Source organism: Glandiceps talaboti, chromosome 1 (assembly GCF_964340395.1).
Source record: "Glandiceps talaboti chromosome 1, keGlaTala1.1, whole genome shotgun sequence".
Taxonomy (NCBI): domain Eukaryota; kingdom Metazoa; phylum Hemichordata; class Enteropneusta; family Spengelidae; genus Glandiceps; species Glandiceps talaboti.
Genome location: NC_135549.1, coordinates 17547342 through 17558434, shown reverse-complemented (window position 1 = coordinate 17558434; position 11093 = coordinate 17547342). Strand labels below are relative to the sequence as shown.

General features: G+C 38.9%; 1 protein-coding gene across 2 annotated transcripts in view; it reads left to right on the top strand.

The window, feature by feature from the left end:
• Positions 1-460: 460 nt before the first annotated feature.
• The window catches only part of LOC144440270 (galactosylceramide sulfotransferase-like), a 16571-nt gene continuing 5938 nt past the window's right edge, over positions 461-11093 (top strand). For both annotated transcript variants that reach the window (XM_078129622.1, XM_078129613.1), the window contains exon 1: positions 461-664. The gene's annotated coding sequence lies outside the window, so the exon portion shown is untranslated. The remainder of the gene's footprint in view (positions 665-11093) is intronic.

The window sequence follows — 11093 nt, the reverse complement described above, 5'->3', positions numbered from 1 at the left end:
TAAAAATAGGGTGACCCTAATGAATATTTAACGACTTATTGTGGTTGTCGATTCTGATTGGCGAATAACCCCGCTTTCGTTGACTAATAAACAACTTACATCTCGCGGCAGAACCATAGAGAAATGTTGGTCGTGAACAACCTACCTTTATATCCTTACGCCTCCAGGGATTAGTTTATAGCTATATCACGTATATGAAGCCAGAATGTGTGATTCGAACAATAGACTTTTGAATTAATAAAATGTACAATCCCACAAGAAAAGAAAGAAAGTACAAAAGGCATGTAGGAAAAATAGAACCGTGAAAACAAAATTCGACATGGGTGCATTCTCGCAAACCAAAGCTGTGGTACAACCAGGTACTACTATGTAAGGCTACTATGGTGAGACTTTTGTTTGTCTTAAGCTCATAACTTTATATGAGAACGACATCCCAGCCTCTCGTGTTGGTTCATGCGGACAATATCTACAGGGTGTGGTGTTCACATTCTAAATAGACGAGGTCAGGTGCTGCTAAGCAATTACAACATATTCTAAAAGCACAGTTTGACTCGTGTGACGCAGTTGAGCCGAAGTTCTGTGCAACTTTTCGTCAGTTCTGTTTAGCAGTGGAATAATCACTCTGTTCTGATCTGTGTGGTTGTAATGATTGCTGTATTATCAGGTAGGCGCATTCAATGATATGGTATGTGGTGAAATAAAGGGACCATAGGTGATGAAATCCTAGTTGTGTGTAACTGAATTTCTGATATAGTGCTAGATATAACACTTTCCTTCATTCGATCCAGTACTTCGATGTTTTCATCGACACGTTAGCAAAGTCGTTTTGGTCAACTGCCCGTTTTTTTCTTAATTTCCATGCCTCTCCCTACACACACAAGAAACGACGATCACATTCATAAATGCATGCATGCATGCATGCAATGGCAATTGTGTTGTTCTCAGTGTTGGAAACGGTCATCTTGTTTGTTTTTCTTCTTCTTTTCTTCATTATTCGATGATTCCCAAAACACTGTCACCAACCGATCGTGACACAATGTTCTAAAGTCACTTCGCGTAGCAGAAAAATGCATGGTGTGGAAAATTAATATTACAAATTATCACCACATCTTGCACTGGCAAGAATGGATGGTGGTTTCAGCGCCGACGTTAATATTTTAGGGATCAACCTCATAATTGGGTAATAATGGCGTCTGGGACAATATTATTATTATTTATTATTAAACTTTATTTCGGAAAAGAAAGAACGCAACAACGCTCAAAACATCCCGTAGCTAAAGGAGACAGAAGAAAGATATAAATACAGAAAAAAACATGATGAAACTAGAACATTAAAAAGACACTGAAAAATACAGACGAGTAAGTAGAAGTGTTTAAAAATACAGCAAATCTCTATACAATGTAAAACTCTTCGAGCAGAGGGTTGTATCAGAATTAAGCACCGCTAAAGTGAGGCCATTAGAACTATTCGTTATACGTTTAACAAATTAAAATTGTACGTTTAGTTTTCGTCTAAAACGCTGTACAAACATTGAACTAGCACTGCAATCTGGCGGGTAAACAATCAGAATACGGAAAGCGTTGTTATAACCAACTCTACGGTTGTTTAGACACTTCTCACTGTACAATATATGACCACAGGTGATGAGAGCAGTACATATTCGAGCAAAAGGTTCTAAACAATGTAGTTGTAACCTCAACTGAACAGTGTGAAATTAAATTTACAATATACACTACTACCCTTTCCTCGGAAGGATAGCTGAATATAAATCCATTTTCGGATCCGGAGTCTCTTGGCACGGTCACCATGTCATACTCTGGCATAGCTAAGGATGATATTCGGACTGTGATTTTTTTCCTCCTTTATGGAACCATAGACAGTTGAGATTCTCCCCATTGTCTACGATTGAATACAATTAAATGTTTTACTGCAAAATCCTTGTATCTGAAGAGACGATGTTTCGTATTCCCATTGGGGTCTGGTGTTTTCGGCATTTGAACGATCAACCTTGCCATTCTGACGTCGAGAATTGTGTCAATTCGATCCACACAAATTTGTTTTGACTTCTATGTCCATTGAACACAACAAGAGCTAGTCTATGTGACAGTTTTAGTCACAAATCTTACTACAATTCCAGTATTCTTGCATTCCGGTGTTGACTTGTTCAAAATAAGAACAGGTAGTCTACGTGTTGCGTAGCAATTTTCCTCTCTTTTGGTACTTAGTCTTTCCTGACACCCCTTGAAGAAAATGATATATCTGATATCGGACCATGGGAGTGTCCAACTTTAAGCTTATTTAGTTATGCGATAGATAACTAACACGTATTACAAAACAGGCAGTTTATTTCACTATCAACCCAAGGTAGACACGCCAGGATATCTGACTGTTTCTTTGCTTGTGTCATACCACACATAAAGCAACATGACGGCAATACAATTGTGGATTGTTTCGTTGTTTGTGGGTTAATGGACAAAAACTAGAAATATAATATTCCCTCAGACATATAGAGTTTGAGCTTATCCATCAGTTAAAATTGGGTGCCAGTAGAAATATATAGAAATAAAAATAACTATACAGATCTTGAAAAAAATAGGCGAGTGATTTTTGCTGAATCATATTGGTAGATGGCAACACAGAACAATCTTGGCTTTTCATAGTCTTCGTCACGAAATCTTGCCTTTATTGATACTTGGTTTTGATGCACTGCACGTCTGGTGATTGTATGTGTGATGACATTTCAGACAGGGGTTATTTTGGGGCGTGACGAATACTTGGTGAAAATACCATCAGATAGAACCAAAGTCTCCTTTAAATAATTATAATGAAATACACTTCATGCGGAGGTTTCTGTGTTACCCACTGCACAAGTACTGCTTTTCAAAAAGGTCATACGCAAAGATGGACATTTTTCTCGTAGGCAGTGGGTACATCTATGCAACATAATATATTCAACGCTGATGTGTCTTTTGTATTCCTTATACCTTCCATGTCCATTGTGCATAGTGATTTGTATAAAGTAAGGAGTGAAAGGGGACACATCCTGAAAAGTTTGTTGTAAATCTTAGTTTTAATGAGTAATTTCCATACTTAATGAGTTTCAGTAATTAGGCTATACGTGAAGAGTTTAAGTTTCACATTCTATATAATTTGGTACTTACATTCAAGATAGTGTGCATTTGTCCAATAAAGCTTATTGACGTAACTCTTATTTTTAGTGAGTCAGTTGAATAATTAATGAGCTTCAGCAATTATGCTGTACCTTAAGAATGCACACTGCAAACTCAACATAATTTGATACATACATTGGTGATAACAAAGTCCATCTGCCATATAAACTTTGATAATATAGCTTTTAGTTTTAATGACTCATTTGCATAATTAATGATTTTCAGTTATTAGGCTATATCATTACAATGCATACTTCAAATTCAATATAATTTGTTACATATTTCATAGCGATTCGCCTATGTTCTATTACATTCCAAGAATTATCGTGTGTAAGAGAGAACGTCTAAAGACTTTGCCCTTATACGGAAGGCATTCAATTTACATCTGGTTCTATACACCACTTCGTCTCATCCACACTGAACTCCAGAGATGAGGAGTTTTTACAAAATGACAGTGTCAGCAAACTCGTCACATTGAAACTGCCCGCATCTTGTTAAAACGTGTGCTGCTGCTACGCCCAAGACTTCGTTTTAGGTGTTCACCAGCTCTTCAGTAAAGTGTGTGTAAAATATCGTCTATACAGCCTGATTGAGTCTCAAATACAATGCCGCTATACCCAAAGATCTGCACTCTAACTCAAGGATAATATTAATATAATGGCGATGTTCTGGTAAAAAAACTCAAAAAAACTCGTCGAATTTGAAGTATGGCTTTGTTATAGTACGGACCCTCGCCCATTCAATGGACACGTTTGGTAGTAAACATCAGTTCTTTTGCACCTCAGGCAAAGCCATTAAATGGGCGAGGATCCGTATTTTAACTATCAGCCATAAGGTTTATTGCACAACTTTATAGATATAATGTCAAGAACTCATAAACGTCACTGTTCTTGCAATCAGTTGTATCTGGTTGATCGGTGAATAATGTGCAATTTATCAAGACATGGAAGAGTTCGAAAATAATTACGAGGACATTACAAGAATATGTTCATGACTGTATGTATGTATGTATGTATGTATGTATGTATGTATGTATGTATGTATGTATGCATGCATGTGTGTGTGTGTGTATGTATGTATGTATGTATGTATGTATGTATGTATGTATGTATGTATGTATGCATGCATGTATGTATGTATGTATGTATGTATGTATGTATGTATGCATGTATGTATGTATGTATGTATGTATGTATGCATGCATGTATGTATGTATGTATGTATGTGTGTATGTATGTATGTATGTATGTATGTATGTATGTATGTATGTATGTGTGTATGTATGTATGTATGTATACTATGTATGTATGTATGTATGTGTGTGTGTGTGTGTGTGTGTGTGTGTGTGTGTGTGTGTGTGTGTGTGTGTCAAATCTTACGGAAACGGCACTTGTGGTAGAAAGGAATGGTAAACTGCATACAAGACGATATGTGTAGTATGAACTGGCACATGTACTTTATTTATCAAAGCCCTGGCGACTTCGCCCCAAGGGCAGAAGTCGAGTCAAATCACTAATACAGGAAAACTTGGAATGTCTATTGTCTAAACCTGACTACAGTATATGTAAATTACGTGAAGCGCCGTCTGTGAATTTGAAACAAAAGGACGCCTTGAGGACAATTATTTTCCAGCCACGCTATCTTTTAAAATACTAAACATGTAGAGTCATGACATTCTTCCGTCTTGTCTAAAATGTGATGCCCTCATCATTAAAGTCTCTTATTCTCAGGAAAAATGATAGCAATACCTATTGAAATGAGATGGCGTAAATTTATAAAAGCACGTCTAAATTGTGATAGTGGAAAAGGGGTTCGTTTAGAAATTCGAAGATGTTCGTTCGCTTCCAACGTCTGAGGAGATCGATGTAGAAGGGAGGCATCTTAGTGTATCTTATATTCCCATCTTTCAGACTGAACTAATAATCAATCATTTGAAAACGGGGGTGTTTGGAGTCTAAGTAAAGATAACATTGAATCAATTGGATGCGTAGTGCAGTTATTTTAGTCTGTAAGTGGATAAGGTTTTGACCACCTTTATCTAGTGGTAGGTAAAGTGTGTCAGATGCAATCCAGTGTTTTCCGTTCCAAAAACAGTTGAGGAATAAACGTTGGAGATATGTGATCGTGTATTCGGGGGGGGGGGGAACAGTGAAAGAGAAAAGTGTTTTGACGCGATTGATAATTATGGCACACCCTCTATAGAACATTTTCGGAGCAAAGTGAGACCATTTTTTTCAATTTTGGCGTGAGATGTTTCCAGTTCTCGTCGATGTATGAATCTGTGTTGCCAAGTAAAATACCTATGAGTTTCAGGCCTCTGTTGTTCCACTCGATGTTAAGGGGGTTATCGCGGCGTTCACGGCAGGTGCCGCACCACAAACCTCCAGATTTGCTGAAGTTGATTTTAGTGTTTGATGCTTTTTCGGAATGTTTGAATTCGTTTAAGTCATCGTCACGAGTAATTAAAACGTCAACGTCGTCTGCATATGCCGAAAGCTTACATGTGTTGTTGTTGTTGTTGTTGTTGTTGTTGTTGTTGTTGTTGTTGTTGTTGTTGTTGTTGTTGTTTGAATTAGGAATGTTTAAGCCTGTTATTTTACTTTTAGTTCTGATGTGGTGTAGAAGAGGTTCAATGGCAATGATCGGAGAGTGGACAGCATTGTCCAATATATTCCCCTAGCGAAAGAAATTAATTGGTGAAGTTAGAGTATCGTTCACTCGGATCAAGGATTGTGTTTCGTTATAAATTAAACGGATCAAGTCGACAAATTTATTTCCAAAACCAAAATATTTCAATATTTCATATAGATACTGATGGTTAACACGGTCAAATGCCTTTTCTTGGTCTAGTGCTACAATAATGGGATATTGTTTCCATTGGCCATGGTGATGCTGTCGCTTGAGAGAGAAATGTTGTCGTGGGTTTGTCGGCCTGGAATACTACAACTTTGGTCAAGATGGATGATTGAATTGAGGACGTTCCTGAGACGGAGAGAGAGTGTCTTTGTTAGTATTTTATAGTCACTGCAGAGGACGCCAGTTTTTCAGTAAATTCGTATTACCAGTCACAGTTTTGGGAATGAGCGTACGGTCACAGCACGCCTACACGAGTTTGGTATGATGCCTTCGTTTATTGATTCCATCATAACTTCCTGGAAATCTTTCCCAAGGACCGACCAAAAGGTTCTGTAAAACTAATTTGGAAGGCCATCTATGCCTGGTATACGGTCATTTGGGAGAAGTTTTAATGCGTTTGTGATTTCATCGAGTGTATTGTCACTGTCTAGGTAGTCGCGGTCGGATTCGTTAATTTGAGGTAGGTTGTCAAGAATTTCTGAGGTACGTAGAAGTCGGGTCAGTGCCAGTGGGTTCGGGGTGTAAAGTTCTTCATAAAATAGACGAATTGTTTTTCTGATTTCTGTTGGGTCTTCAGTTATTTGTGTTTTGAAGTTGAATGATGGATTTTCTTGTTCTCTTTTGTTTGTCAAGCTTGAAGATAACATTGTCAGGAGCATCTGAGATATTTGTGTCAGATCTGTTCCTAATTGCGGCGTGTTTATTTTCCCGACCAGTTAAGTGGGTGAGCAGTGTCTTTTTCTCCTGATAAGCTTTTTCAACGGTTGAGTTGTAGTCACGGTTAGCAAGCTGACTTTCAAGAGTAGCAATTTCGGCCTCGAAAATCAACGAAAATCTTGTCAAGTCGCGCATGCGAATTGTCACGATCCCGATGCCATATATAGTTAGGCCGTATTAAATCCACTGGTCAATTGCGGGTGACCCTAAAACGAATGACAACCTGAATGACGGAAAACGAATGACAGCATTTCTAGGTGGTAAACAGTGGAATGACACCCTTTTCTACATTCAGTTAGTTGAATGACACCCTCTGCACTGTAAAACCAGTGGAATGACAGCCGCCACTCTATAAAATAAGTGGAATGACAGCATTTTTAATGCTTTAGAACTGGAATGACAGCATTTCTAGGTGGTAAACAGTGGAATGACACCCTTTTCTACATTCAGTTAGTTGAATGACAGCCTCTACACTGTAGAACCCCTAGAATGACAGCCGCCACTCTATAAAATAAGTGGAATGACAGCATTTTTAATGCTTTGGAACTGGAATGACAGCATTTTTAGGTGGTAAACAGTGGAATGACACCCTTTTCTACAATCAGTTAGTTGAATGACACACTCTGCACTGTAGAACCACTGGAATGACAGCCGCCACTCTATAAAATAAGTGGAATGACAGCATTTTCAATGCTTTAGAACTGGAATGACAGCATTTCTAGGTGGTAAACAGTGGAATGACACCCTTTTCTACATTCAGTTAGTTGAATGACACCCTCTGCACTGTAGAACCACTGGAATGACAGCCGCCACTCTATAAAATAAGTGGAATGACAGCATTTTTAATGCTTTAGAACTGGAATGACAGCATTTCTAGGTGGTAAACAGTGGAATGACACCCTTTTCTACATTCAGTTAGTTGAATGACAGCCTCTACACTGTAGAACCCCTGGAATGACAGCCGCCACTCTATAAAATAAGTGGAATGACAGCATTTTTAATGCTTTGGAACTGGAATGACAGCATTTTTAGGTGGTAAACAGTGGAATGACACCCTTTTCTACAATCAGTTAGTTGAATGACACACTCTGCACTGTAGAACCACTGGAATGACAGCCGCCACTCTATAAAATAAGTGGAATGACAGCATTTTCAATGCTTTAGAACTGGAATGACAGCATTTCTAGGTGGTAAACAGTGGAATGACACCCTTTTCTACATTCAGTTAGTTGAATGACACCCTCTGCACTGTAGAACCACTGGAATGACAGCCGCCACTCTATAAAATAAGTGGAATGACAGCATTTTCAATGCTTTAGAACTGGAATGACAGCATTTCTAGGTGGTAAACAGTGGAATGACACCATTTTCTACATTAAGTTAGTTGAATGACACCCTCTACACTGTAGAACCACTGGAATGACAGCCGCCACTCTATAAAATAAGTGGAATGACAGCATTTTTAATGCTTTGGTACAGGAATGACAGCATTTCTAGGTGGTAAACAGTGGAATGACACCCTTTTCTACATTCAGTTAGTTGAATGACACCCTCTGCACTGTAAAACCAGTGGAATGACAGCCGCCACTCTATAAAATAAGTGGAATGACAGCATTTTCAATGCTTTAGAACTGGAATGACAGCATTTCTAGGTGGTAAACAGTGGAATGACACCCTTTTCTACATTCAGTTAGTTGAATGACACCCTCTGCACTGTAGAACCACTGGAATGACAGCCGCCACTCTATAAAATAAGTGGAATGACAGCATTTTTAATGCTTTAGAACTGGAATGACAGCATTTCTAGGTGGTAAACAGTGGAATGACACCCTTTTCTACATTCAGTTAGTTGAATGACAGCCTCTACACTGTAGAACCCCTGGAATGACAGCCGCCACTCTATAAAATAAGTGGAATGACAGCATTTTTAATGCTTTGGAACTGGAATGACAGCATTTTTAGGTGGTAAACAGTGGAATGACACCCTTTTCTACAATCAGTTAGTTGAATGACACCCTCTGCACTGTAGAACCACTGGAATGACAGCCGCCACTCTATAAAATAAGTGGAATGACAGCATTTTCAATGCTTTGGTACTGGAATGACAGCATTTTTAGGTGGTAAACAGTGGAATGACACCCTTTTCTACAATCAGTTAGTTGAATGACACACTCTGCACTGTAGAACCACTGGAATGACAGCCGCCACTCTATAAAATAAGTGGAATGACAGCATTTTCAATGCTTTAGAACTGGAATGACAGCATTTCTAGGTGGTAAACAGTGGAATGACACCCTTTTCTACATTCAGTTAGTTGAATGACACCCTCTGCACTGTAGAACCACTGGAATGACAGCCGCCACTCTATAAAATAAGTGGAATGACAGCATTTTTAATGCTTTAGAACTGGAATGACAGCATTTCTAGGTGGTAAACAGTGGAATGACACCCTTTTCTACATTCAGTTAGTTGAATGACAGCCTCTACACTGTAGAACCCCTGGAATGACAGCCGCCACTCTATAAAATAAGTGGAATGACAGCATTTTTAATGCTTTGGAACTGGAATGACAGCATTTTTAGGTGGTAAACAGTGGAATGACACCCTTTTCTACAATCAGTTAGTTGAATGACACCCTCTGCACTGTAGAACCACTGGAATGACAGCCGCCACTCTATAAAATAAGTGGAATGACAGCATTTTCAATGCTTTAGAACTGGAATGACAGCATTTCTAGGTGGTAAACAGTGGAATGACACCCTTTTCTACATTCAGTTAGTTGAATGACACCCTCTGCACTGTAGAACCACTGGAATGACAGCCGCCACTCTATAAAATAAGTGGAATGACAGCATTTTTAATGCTTTAGAACTGGAATGACAGCATTTCTAGGTGGTAAACAGTGGAATGACACCCTTTTCTACATTCAGTTAGTTGAATGACAGCCTCTACACTGTAGAACCCCTGGAATGACAGCCGCCACTCTATAAAATAAGTGGAATGACAGCATTTTTAATGCTTTGGAACTGGAATGACAGCATTTTTAGGTGGTAAACAGTGGAATGACACCCTTTTCTACAATCAGTTAGTTGAATGACACACTCTGCACTGTAGAACCACTGGAATGACAGCCGCCACTCTATAAAAAGAGTGCAGAGGGTGTCATTCAACTAACTGAATGTAGAAAAGGGTGTCATTCCACTGTTTACCACCTAGAAATGCTGTCATTCCAGTACCAAAGCATTAAAAATGCTGTCATTCCACTTATTTTATAGAGTGGCGGCTGTCATTCCAGTGGTTCTACAGTGCAGAGTGTGTCATTCAACTAACTGAATGTAGAAAAGGGTGTCATTCCACTGTTTACCACCTAAAAATGCTGTCATTCCAGTTCTAAAGCATTGAAAATGCTGTCATTCCACTTATTTTATAGAGTGGCGGCTGTCATTCCAGTGGTTCTACAGTGTAGAGGGTGTCATTCAACTAACTGAATGTAGAAAAGGGTGTCATTCCACTGTTTACCACCTAGAAATGCTGTCATTCCAGTACCAAAGCATTAAAAATGCTGTCATTCCACTTATTTTATAGAGTGGCGGCTGTCATTTCAGTGGTTCTACAGTGCAGAGTGTGTCATTCAACTAACTGAATGTAGAAAAGGGTGTCATTCCACTGTTTACCACCTAGAAATGCTGTCATTCCAGTTCTAAAGCATTGAAAATGCTGTCATTCCACTTATTTTATAGAGTGGCGGCTGTCATTCCAGTGGTTCTACAGTGTAGAGGGTGTCATTCAACTAACTGAATGTAGAAAAGGGTGTCATTCCACTGTTTACCACCTAGAAATGCTGTCATTCCAGTTCTAAAGCATTGAAAATGCTGTCATTCCACTTATTTTATAGAGTGGCGGCTGTCATTCCAGTGGTTCTACAGTGCAGAGGGTGTCATTCAACTAACTGAATGTAGAAAAGGGTGTCATTCCACTGTTTACCACCTAGAAATGCTGTCATTCCAGTTCTAAAGCATTGAAAATGCTGTCATTCCACTTATTTTATAGAGTGGCGGCTGTCATTCCAGTGGTTCTACAGTGCAGAGGGTGTCATTCAACTAACTGAATGTAGAAAAGGGTGTCATTCCACTGTTTACCACCTAGAAATGCTGTCATTCCAGTTCTAAAGCATTGTAAATGCTGTCATTCCACTTATTTTATAGAGTGGCGGCTGTCATTCCAGTGGTTCTACAGTGCAGAGGGTGTCATTCAACTAACTGAATGTAGAAAAGGGTGTCATTCCACTGTTTACCACCTAGAAATGCTGTCATTCCAGTTCTAAAGCATTGAAAATGCTGTCATTCCAC